A 12911-nucleotide genomic window follows, 5' to 3' on the forward strand; every position below is an offset into this window, starting at 1 on the left:
TTCACTGCCTTTTGTCTTGTCAGGGTGGACTGCCTTGTGTCAGGGAACTAGCAGGTAGTTTTCCGAGGATCCTGTGTGTAGCTGTGAATTCTGTGGGATACAGAGGCAAAGCAATGCAAATTCGTAATCCAGAAGCAAAGTTGATAGGAGAAGCTACAGATCAGTTAACCAGACAGAGCCGAGACAAACCGAGAAGACAGTCCAAAGGGCAAAATCCAAGAGACGAGATCGAAAAGGGTAAAATTAAGTTAAAAACGTGGGGAAATCCAACAAGTCAATAACACGCACTAGAAAGCTCTAAAGGAGGCTTTTCAATAGTGAGCATGGTTTGGTGGTGTGAGGGAACTTTAAATAGTGAAGGGAGAGGGAGGTGGTTGGATAATTGGTCCAGGAGTGAGAATCTGTGGAATCTGGTGCCTGTGAGAATGTGATGGGCTCAGTTACGAATGAGACCATGAAACAGTGGGTTTGGGAATATAATGGCATTTGCAATGGCGAGTGTGGGGCATGACACCTTGTAAATACTGTATAGTCAAGCTGTCTCTCTAGCCAAGCCAATTAAAGCAAAAGTAAGCTATAAGGAGCTCTAGCATTCCAGAAACATAACTTTGACACTTGTCTATGTTTCCTGAATAGTATTTACAGTAAACAAATGTAAATGTTTCAGTGGGTGGTTTATATTGGAAAGTTTTGGTCTCCTTTCCATGTTTTAATTGTGGTCTTTTGAATTGATTTGTTTGGTCTTCCAAACCTGACCTGTTACATAAGATAAACAAGACTTGAGTCCTTTTGTTGTGTTAAGATTATTTTTCTAGAGGTATAGTTTAGTATGGTTTAGAAACAAGGTCATATTTAGTTCTGGAGAAGTTTGAGCTGTATAGTTCTGTCTGAATCTTTGTAGTGGATCTCTCAGATCTTTAAGATCCTTACCAGCGGTACAGTATTTAGTATACAGTAGTAATAACCAGAAGCCATATCACCCTGCAGCTCACAACTGGCAACCCACTGAAGCTAAGCAGATGTGAGTCTGGTCACCTGGATGGGAGACCTCCTAGGAAAGCTAAGGTTTCTGCTGGAAGTGGTGTTAGTGGGGCCAGTAGGGTGTTACACCTTTGGTCTGTGTGGATCCTAATGCCCCAGTATAGTGATGAGAACACTATATTGTAAAAAGGTATCGTCCTTTTGGTTGAGACATAAAACCAAGGTCCTGACTCTCTGTGGTCATTAAAAATCCCAGGGTGGGATGTTACCCCAGTGTCCTGGCCAAATTCCCCTTTGGCCTTTACCTTTCATGGCCTGATGGAGTGTACAGAAAAAGCTCTATATAAGTGTAAGGAATTATTATTATTATTAATACTTATGCAACTGTGTCTGCCTGAATACCATCTTTACAACCTCTGATATTCCATCCCACTAAAAAGCTATGTTTTGTCATAGAAACAAAGAGCCAAAGTGTTAAACTGTAGAAAACAAAACAAAAAAACAATTAGCAGTTATGGCTTTCTGTTGTCGTAAAAATATACATCCTTTGTTCCCCCACCAGTAATTTGTTCATTTCTCCCATACGTACTTTAGATTTCATTTTGTTACTGTGGTGAATAAGAAACAGGTAATCACTGAAATTGTCTAAAAACAGTTCTGTGACTTCAGGCTCCATGACTTTTTTTAATTACTGTCCTTGACTTCCCAATACTTTGTTAACCTGACAAAACAACTGAACTGTAAGCAACACAATACTCCTGAATGAGATTAATGATGCCAGTCATGATCCAGTAATGGAACGCCATTAAAATAATTGCTCCCTGTCTTAGGGTTATCCTCAGGGAAAACTCTCCATTCCATATACACGCATTTGGCAAGTCTGTCTCATCTGTTTACCATGCTCATTTTGACAGCCTTTTGTAATGACACTGGCCACATGGAGCCAAATTTCATGTCAATTCAAAATGACAGGCAGGCAGCTCATTTGCCATCTTACCTCAAGAAGCAGGAAGACTGTAGCAATTTTCAGATGATGAAAAAAATGAGGTGAATTTTGTGGACAGTTTAAATGAGCTTAGACTTCTTTGAAAAAAATCCCCAAACTGTGAACATTCCTTTCTCACAAATAACTCCTAGAACATCTGTCAGTTGAACAAGGATTTGTGGATTTTGTCTTTTTGAGATTACAAGACGGAGGCTTTAAACAATCTTTGGAATTAAAGGACTTATGGAATACTTAGGACTGAATTTGTAGCTGACATATTTTTAGCATCTTGGCTAAATATTGATATCACCTCACCAAAATACAGTGCTGATTTGTAATTGTTTTTCCATTTCTTAGGAGTAAATTAGAATAAAAAATAAATAAACTGATGTTAATGGTCTGTGAACTCCTTGACATCTCTGATTTTGCCTGTGTAGTAAAACATCCTAGTGCCTTGTTAATTAGGAGTTTATTCCATGAGTGAAATAATTTGTTTTTCATCTACTAATTAGCTAATACTGTCTTCTGTATTCATAAATGTGCACTGTGAACATTTCATACAGTATGTTATAATGGTGTACTCATTTTTGCTCAGATGTTTGTTATTCTTTAATCATTTGAAGGACGGGTTAATAGAGAAAGGAATAGATGGACAGAAGTGCAGATCAATAAGTAGCTATTGTATGATAATCACAACTTGCAACTTTTAAATGTCCATAATTTATCATACACCTCTAATATTCATTTAGGATTATCTACTTACCGTATATTTCCCTTGTGAATACACATTTTTTAGTAACAATGGTCTCTATATCTGTTCAAACACTCAGTGTTGTCACACTTACTGTATAACTACCAGAATACCAGTCATTTATTATTATTATTATTCCTTACACTTCAGTATATCGCGCTTTTATAGAAACTCCTCTCAAAGATGGGAATTATTAAGAGGCAATGATTAGTAAAGGCCAGGGTAACACTGCTACTCTTTTCAAGAAATGCTGTGTGATTTTTAATGACCACAGAGAGTCAGGACCTCAGTTTTACGTCTCATCCAAAGTATAGTGTCCCTGCCACTATACTGGGACACAGAGACCACAAGGTGAGCACCCTCCTACTGGCCCCACTAACACCAATTCCAGCAGCAAGCTTAGCTTTTTCAAGAGGTCTCCCATCCAGGTACTGACCGGGCTCACACTTGCTTAGTTTCAATGAGTTGCCAGTTGTGAGCTGAATAGTGATATACTGTAGCTGGTCGCACATATTTATGCTATCCTTAAAAGAACTGCTCTCAACCAGCCAGCAGGAAGAAAATACATTGACATTAATACATTGAAATGATTTATACCAACAAGTTACAGAAAAACTCATAAGCCTACCATGATATACCTCAGACAAAATTCCAGGCCTCACTGGATGTACTGTACTGTAAATTATGAAGATTAACCTAGAATGTTTTCCTTTTTCTCTTTCTTCCACTAAGCAAACCCAACTCTTTATCCTAGATCCATTTGTAACACTAAAAAAAACACAAAACAAACAAATTAATTACTAATCCATTTATAACTACCTTGATATTTTTAATTTAAGAAATGTTTTCAAATATAATACGTCTCTGTACTGTACGGAAATATAATTCAATTGACATAAAATAGACACCACACTCCACAGCTCCACACACATTCATAACAGAATAGACGTTCTAAATTTGTCTTTATTCAGGTGACTAGAAAATGACTGTAAATTTTACAGTTACTATAAATGCGTGGTTAGGTATAGTTAAAGCAAAGAATGGAACTCTAAAACAAAATAAGTATCAGATGTACAAATAGCAGTGTTGGTTTATGAGCCTGTTAAATTAAATTATTAAATTGATTAATTACAATGGAGTTAAGAAATAGAGACCTTCATGTACTCCCTTTGAAATTATAATTTTATTTTAATGAAATAAGGAAATGACATAATTTTGATCATTATATTATCTAACTGAGAATGTGGCATTATAATCTATTTAATTTAAATGTCCAGACAACATTTTGTTATATATATTAAACAGCACTTCACAAAACAATGTCCAAGACTAGGCAACTACGTTGTAGAACGTTTACTGTAGAAAACTGCAGGTTGTTGCATGGAGGTAACATTAAAGACATACAGTAAACTATAAATGTAAAATGGGAAACATGGAGCTTGAAGAAGGTACTTGTGAAAAATATACTGTTATAAACTTTTATAATCACAATAAATGTGTTTGAGTGCATCATTTTAAAAGAATTCTAAATCCTCCAAAGCACAGACAAAATGTTCTGCCAAATGTTCATTGTTCAGTGAGTTTTTGTAGAATCAACAGTGAAAACTGAACGAAGTTATTAAATGGAAACTATAGCTTTAGACAAAAGGTAAATCTGTCCATTGGGCTTTTAAACAGTTAAATAGTATTAAAGTTAAATAAAAATATCTGGCTTTCAGATTGAAACTTTTAGGATTAGAATGACATTGACTTTGTATATATGATTAATTACAAAATTCTTTGTATCTAATAAATGTTCATAATATTTAAACTATTTTAGTTCAGTTAAATTATGGAATGCAAACCAGTATCTTTTTATACAGTATTGGTGTTCCAGCATAGGTGATCGTGACATCCATGCTTTCATAGTATGACCCATGCCTATTCTGTAACATTATGACAGTTTTTGTATGGCTGATTAATGTTCAAGGATTTAGAGTTCTTTTCAGATTTTTTATCTTTTAGGAGTTAATAGAAGTTTTGATATTGTAAAAGATTTCGTTTATTGAGCATGATGGCTTTCTAAAAGCACAATCCAGACAATCCCAAGATTCTTGTTATCCTAAAATGTTACCCTTTGGGACAAGCACAGCAATGTTCTGCTTTCAGTTTCCAACATCTCTGAAATACCCTTTCTTAAAATAAGATAAGATATTAGCTAGGCACTGGAGACATTTTGTGGATAAGAGTGGATAAGAAGGCAATTGTGGTAGACGTTATCCTAAAGTGTTAGGATATTAAATAGATTTAGAAGACATATGTCCTGTCTAAGTATCTTATTAGATTTCTTTGAGGAGTAAATATTTTTAGGAGTAATTTGACTGGGTTCCGCATAAAAGACTCATTCTGTAATGTGAAATTTTTAGGTGCCACTGATAGTCACATGCATATACTGTACAGTATATTGAAAATTGAAATACAGTATGCTGAAACCATTGGCTGCAGATAAACCAGTGGCCTTAAACTGGAATGAAGTCAGCTGTGACAGCTATAAGGTACCACAGGGATCAGTATTTGAACTAATATTCTACTAAATTAATTAAACTAACATAGACTATGTAAATCTGGTCAAATTTGCATTTAACACAGAAACACATTTTTATCAACTGATTCGAATGGTCGGAAAAAAAACTCCCTGGCCATCTTGTTGAACTTAAATTCTAGATAAGCATTAAGGAATGGCTTGATGGAATTAAGTTACTACTAATAAATAATCAAATGAATGAATGGCTTTCTTTTGCTTTTAACCATCCTTGTGTTATTAAGCAATTTAAAAACCACGTACAAAGATATTTTTAGATATAGTACAGTATGTAACATGTTACAAAGTTTCTGAAAATCACTTCAGCTGACATTAAAAATGGCATACAACGAACCTCATGCTTTTCCAACATTTGTTGTAGTTTTTTCATATACTATATAGTCTATGTTAATGTTAACCATATCTGATCTAAACCTAATGTGATTGCGCTTTCAAATTAAACCCATCCTTTTACTACCATCACTTTCAACATTAAAATGATGCGAAGCAGACTGCATAAGTGTCTTTGATTGAAGCATCCATTTGATATAAATGTATCCTTTTTGAAAAAATTACAGTTGAAATTACAAAAGTTAAATGAAGTGTTCTTGGAATGTGAGTGTGTAGAGTTGAATGTGCTCAACCAGCCTGTGATGTTTCACATTTTGTTTGCACTTTACAAATTGTAGTACAACAATTCATTTTTGGACTTAAAATGAGATTGATCTAATCTGGTTTAAAAATTTTAATAACCATGCATATGCTTACTTGACAGATGAACTAAGTTCCCCAATATTCTTAATGCTTTTGTCAGTTTTTCCCTCTCCTCCTTTCAGGGTATTAGGACAGATTGCATGCATGCTAGAATTTTGATTTTGCTATGGAATAAGGGCCATGGTTTCGTCAAACACTTTGCATTTCTGTTTCTTTGTTCTTCATTCATGGCCTCTTTGGTTTGATCTTGATACCCTTGTATCTTGGGAATCCACTTGTGGAAAGTGTGGTTACTCCAGTTGGACTTCAAAATATTATTTTTACTTTATCTTAGAAAATGCAATCTTAGAGATTGCATGTTTGGCCTGACAGCTATACTGTATGCCTAATTAAGATTTGGCATTAGGCATTGTATTGTTGGTTAATGCTGATTGTCCTCAGTGGAAAAGCAGGTACAGTATTGTTGTTACATGTATTTATTGTTTTTTTTAATGACTTTATACACGATTTTTACAGTTGATACTATTGGGAACAGAGACTTGAATGTCACAGGTGAATATTTACCCTGAGACAATTTTTGTGATAAATTCTGCCTACAGAAATCCAAATCATGATCCATGTGTTTTTATCTTAGATGACAGTTAGAGTTTAGTGAGCTTTTTGTCAATACCCTTGTATCTTGAAACTGGCGGAAAGTGAGGTCTCTCCATTTGTACTTCAACTTATTATTTTTACTTTTTACTGGGTTACAGAGAGTAACCACCACTTGTAGGGGTATATGTGTTGTCCATTTAACTTTTATAATCAAAAACTGAAGTCACTTAAAACACTAAGAAATCAAGGGAGAAAACTTGGATTTTTACAGGTCTTTGTTTCTATCTGCAAAAGATTTTGGAAAACCCGATGTTGTCTGTAATGAAATAAAATAATGAAATAACATACAGTAAATAAATAAGAGGGAGTCAGAGATAACCATGTTATTCAAAGTAAAATATATTAATTCATACAAGTATACAGAGACTGTACAATATCCATCCATCCACTTCAATAACTCCTTAGTCCAAAATAGTACTTGTTTCCAACCTGCTGATCAAACATGTCGATATCAGAGGATTGATCTTGACATGAAAAAACGATAGCCTACTGGGGAAAAGACAAACTTCAAACTTCACTTTCAATTAAAATGATGGAAACAAAATCAGGCTTCACAAACCAAAATAAACCAAACAAAAAGCTACTGTAGTTCATCTTTGAACTACTAATTAACTTGTTTAATCACCACTTATTGTACCAGATAGCTAAGCTGGTTACTAGCTTCAAAACTAACCAAAAAACTTTAATGTCACACAGACTATGTTCCACACATGATAATTTGTCATACAGGGTTTTGAATTTTCATTAAACAAGTTAAAACATTCACATTACTTTATTCAGTTTTTCTTTAATGTCACACAGACTCCATTCATACAAGATTCTTTATCTCACAGTCTTTTGCACACAATAATTACTGTAAGCCCTCTGTCTCCAGATGGCAAGTCTCACTCACAAACTGACAGACTAAGCAAACCTCTGTTTCCTGTCTTTTAAATGATTTACCTGACAAGGGCACCAGCAGCTCATTCCCCAAATGCTTCTGGAGAATGTTGCCCAGACAAGGCAGCCATTTTGTCTGTGTTTCACTTCATCACAGCATGTTTTGCATTTGTCATTGCTGGGAGCTTAACTTCATCATCTTAATTTTCTACAAGCGAGGAATTCGTGACAATTTGTCACTTCTTCAGCCTTTTGAACCTCTACTCACCTCCAAAAACAAGTGGTTCTTCAGGTCACGCCAGGTCACGCCATTTGTGCTTTACTTTCAGTTCACTTTGTCTTTGAGCCTTCCTCGAACTCTGTGAACAACTGTGGAAGTTTTGTCTCCTCTTCTCTCCTACTTTTCTCTCCATTTCTGGTTGAGCGTCCAACCCACTACACCTCCTGTTCCAGCCTTTATATGTTGTTTTGTCTTTCCCCTCTCCCCACTTCTTCTTTTCACTGACTCCTACTCCTAAGTCCACAGCATCCATCTGCATCGGATCTGGACATCATCCCTGCACTGTCTCTAGACCCATTGGCCTAGGCTGTTACAGTCATGGGTTTCCCCACCATTTATCCCTTATTCAGTTCAGTGTCCAAGTAGTCGATGTTGGCCTTCAACTCTCCCCTCCCAAAGCTTCAGCCCACTAAGATGTAGCTAATATTCATTTTCTTTTAGAGGCTTCAGCTCAGAATACATGAATGGTATCACAAGTCAATACATGCAGAATATCAAGACAAAATTCTTCTAGACAGTGTGTTTCACAGTTACAAAGTTAAAAGGCATTTTTAAAGCTTTACAGTCACACATTTGTAAACCTTTGGTCAAAAGCAGGCCTAGCATAGAGCTATTAAGTTCTAAGTTCAGTGTGAGGCTACACACCTGAAGAAGGCTCCATGTCCGAAACATTGTATTTTCTCTCTTCTCTTTTCAGCATGGAATAAACCTATTACTTATTCATTATATATTGCACATCTGAGTTCAACACCTGTACCCAAGAGAATGAAGAAGTGCAGACAGACTGTTTTTGATCAGCCTAGCCATTGAGTCATTTATCTCTTGACATGTTACTAGCTCTGCAACTACAGTACATACAAGAGGTTCATTGGCAATTATTGAACAGACACATCTCCCGCTGATGCCACTGCATGCCTTCAGATGCCAGGGAAGATGCCAGAGTTGCTGTTTTGAGGCAAGAGAGCCCTGGCCTACTAATCATAAAATAATCCCTAGGAGTCCTGCGCCAGTTGTGCACTGCTTTCAAACAGCCCAGATTCATACCATTTCAGGCCATGTTTTTTTCATACCGCTTTAGCCTGTTATTGATGACTAGCAGGAAGGAGGACAAAATGCACCCCTGTCACAGAACTGTGTTCATATTCCATTTTGAAACAGTATCTTGAATAGGTATTACAGGTTTCATTATGTTGATCAGTTTCATTGGGATTCATTTTTTTTATACAACTTGCCACATTACCTCTCACTTCACACTATTAAAAGCTTTTTGAAATTTACCAAGGTATTGTAGAAACATTAAAATAATAGAATTTGGATGTTTGTGAAAGAAGAGCTGTTTATTGGTATGCATACAGGAGATCAGCTTGTTAAAGCTAGTCTCTCTAAAAGATGTTGCTCAGCGCTTTTATACACAGTAACAGACAAACTTCCTACCTTTAACATAATTACCTAATCCCTAAAACAAATCATCAGTTTTCAGTCAATCTTAGATAGCGGAAAACAACTCCTTATAGAGACTTTCGTTATTACTTACATTTGCAAAACAAGACATTCTACTTCCCTTTTTACTATATTTAAGACATGAGCTGTACTTTTCCACTGACCTATAGATGTCCCCTGTTATGCTTCCATTTGCCAGGGTTATAAGCAGTTTGTTAGTTTTTATAAAATTTATAACATTCCTTAAGTCCATCCTTTAGAACATATTTATTTTCACACCACTATGTTCTAAACAATAGGATTCTTTTCCTCGTCATGATTATATTAAATTATAATAAAAGAGTTGGGTACTTTGGTATATAGTATACAGCTTTAAGACAGTGAATACATAAAGTAAAAATGATTAGTAGTATTAGGCCATAACGATATATCGTACCAGTGATCCCTCCCAGGCTCTGAACACAGACTACAGCCACTTTCCCAATCATCAGGATTATAGTCATGATATTTTTGTCCTACATCATGAATGTGCTGTGCTAAGTCTGTGATATGTTCAGAATTGTCTGGAATATGAGTACTACATACAGCTGCTTATCACCCTAATATAGGATGGCCTAAAACTGTGATTATAGCAGGGAGCGTACGGTTAGTTCCATTCTAATACATTTGAGGTACACTCAGACGAAAAGCAGAACTATTTACCCATGCCAATAAACCTATATAATCACCTCTATCAAAGGGGATTACTCATATGAGCATCTTGTATAGCAATACAAACCCAACATGAGCTCTGACTATTTGTGGCTGATAAATATGACAACACCAAGAAGGTATTGATTCCATATTCCCCATTAGAGTAACGCTCCTTACACTTAACAGGCACACTGTCACCCCCCCAGGAAGCCTGACAGACACAGAAACAGTAACAACATAATTATTTCTGTTCACTCAGTCTCTGGTGCAGTGGCTCGGTGGCAATACAATGCGTAGATCCAGCGATCTCATCCTGTCACTCGGATGGCAGAGTCGGTAGTCAGTAGTATGGTACCTCCTCAGCGGGGTTGCAACATCTGGCAGGGTATCTTCTTTACCCACACCCACTCGCCAGGTATCAGGTCATGTCTTCCCTCTAATGGAGGTCCCCACGCGTCCAGCACCTGTTCACCAGCCCCTTCAATTAACAACCTACAATTGGTTGGCCCATGATGATATCAAACAGGCTCAGTTACACAATTCTGTTTGATCCGACCCGCAGGCTACACAAGACCGCAGGCAGAGCATCTACCCACGGTGTTCCTTCAGTCTGATGTTTCGTTGATCTTTCAGAGTTCTGTTTCTAATTTCCACTATTCCTGTAGACAGAGGGTGATGAGGGCAATGTAGGTCCCATCTCACCCTGAACAACACAGCCACAGCCTGACACACCTTCCCTGTGAAGTGTGTCCCTTTCTCATAATACAAGCGGCAGGGGAGTCCCCACCGAGGGCTCAACTCCATCATCAAGTCTTTGGCAATCACAGAGGCAGTGGCCTCAACTCACTGGGAAAACAGATCCACCATCATTATAAGAGCCCAGGTTTCCTTTTACATATCAGCAGGCTACAATAGCCAATTTGCCAGTGCATGCAAGGTTCCTCAGGAGCAGGCCTTTGGAACTGTAGAACCTATACCTTTGCCAAGCATCACATCAAGATACCACCTAGATGGCTACTGCTCAAACCCGGTCCCCACCCAGTTTTAGGAATACCGACACACTATTTGAGTAACACCCGGGTGTCCTACAGAATGTATTTGTTGGGCTACAAAGGCATCAGACACTTAGGACATGCAAGCCTTCCAGTGCTCTGATGTCGCCATAATCCATCAGCTCCTAGCCCAATTCCATTTTCGAGCCAGGCCCACTTTTCCTCTTTGGGTGCCTCTGTCTGTATGTGCTGTAATTGTCTGTCTTGTACAGCTGGCCTAAGGCAAACCTCAGGATCCTGTTTTTTCTGTTCTTCTTTTAAGCCTGATTGTCTGGATGCTGTGTCAGCAAGGACATTGCCTTTAGCCACAGCTCTTTGTTATGTCCTTTACATTTAACAACTGCTATCTGTTTTAGGAGGGCCACAACGTCTAACAGTTCTGCTACCAACCAAGTGTTTTTTACTGGAGTCCCTCTAGCTGTGAGAAAATCCCTGTTTCTCCACCATCTCCCCCAAATCATGGCATACCCCAAATACATCTGTGAATCTGTATAAATTGTAACAATTTGACCATTTAGCATATTTACACGTTTCAGTTAAATCTTTTAATTTGATCTGCTGGTTCGGCACCAGATTATTCACTGTTTATACAGCTGGCAAGTAGCCTGCACAACACATACTGTAAACACGGCCCCTTGGCCACTGCATGGAAGGGTCCTGAATAATAACCCACCAGACAATGCCTACCTCCATACTCCTGCACCAGCACAGCAGCTCACAACCCATTTTGTTCACTTACATACAGATTACATACAGATGATCCATCTGAGGGAATTCAGCCCAGGACCAGTGCCTGCAAGAAAGCTTGTTTCAAATAATTAAAAACAGTTTCTGCTGCAGGGGTCAAGGCAATTTTGTCTTTAGACTACACTACCCTCCTTACGCCAATTTGTCACCAAGCAAATTTGTTCCACGAAGGAATTCACGCTGGCCTTACTATGTAGTTGGTTATATACCTTTTCCAGTCAAAAGATCTAATACTTGGAGTAGCCCAGCCTTATGGATTCCCTCACCAGGTAGAACAATCACAATACTTCAGAGCTATAAATGCTGTCTCATACAGTTGTAGCGGCGATGCTTGTTAATAAGACAGAATTAAGTGTTGCTGTGCTTTCCCAAATGAGGCCTCATCTCTCCCTTCATCTCTGTGGTGCAGCCACAGAGAAACTATTCATGCAGGCTGATTTAAAGATGTTTTCCTTTGATAAGGGACAGCTCCCAAAGGGGGATGCACTTAGCTAAGCCTGGCTATCATGATCAATGGTCATCCATTGGCGCCTATCTGTCTAGGGAGTGCCAGATGGACATCTGGACTGCATTCCTAAGTGTCAGGAGTAAGTGACTCATATCTCACCTTGATCAACCAATCAGGGACTGGTAGGGCCGAGTAACCCACGTGGGACTCTGATGCCCATGGAACTTTCAGCCAATGAACGAGCTGAAGTTCCTCCAGGTAAAAACAGGCAACACAGAGGGCCTGAGAGAATTCTGTGGACTTTTCTAAAGGGAATTTAAAGGAGAATTCCAGGGCAGGATGGCCCAGGAGCAGAAGGCTCCCAAGGGCAGGACATTCTCGCAGCGCGCCTCCTGACCATCCTGAGACTCAGCCCGGACAACCACAGAACGGCCAGTGTGTCCGAGTGCCATAACTTTCCTCTGTTCTAAGGGTCGAGAGCAGAGGTTGCCAGAGAGTAACCAGAGGATCCACCCGAGGTTAGCACCAGCAGCAAGCCTCATGAACAGGTCAGAACTGTGGACAGCTGAATCAGTATTCAGAACTAGCGCTTCATCAGGAACGAACCGGTCTTCTTCCTGACCTGCTGGGACCCACAGTCATCTTTTCTCCTGTGCACAAACTGTGCTAGTTAAAGCCAACACTAACTAGCCGGTCAGTGAGCATCAGCAGCGCACTGTCGCAAGCT

The 12911-nt window shown here is 38.3% G+C and overlaps 1 protein-coding gene across 1 annotated transcript in view; it reads left to right on the top strand.

The window, feature by feature from the left end:
• The window catches only part of kcnh8 (potassium voltage-gated channel, subfamily H (eag-related), member 8), a 136282-nt gene that overhangs the window by 33474 nt on the left and 89897 nt on the right, over nt 1–12911 (top strand). The window lies entirely within an intron of this gene.

The sequence above is a fragment of the Lepisosteus platostomus genome, chromosome 12, assembly GCF_059453375.1.
Source record: "Lepisosteus platostomus isolate fLepPlt1 chromosome 12, fLepPlt1.hap1, whole genome shotgun sequence".
Lineage (NCBI taxonomy): Eukaryota > Metazoa > Chordata > Actinopteri > Semionotiformes > Lepisosteidae > Lepisosteus > Lepisosteus platostomus.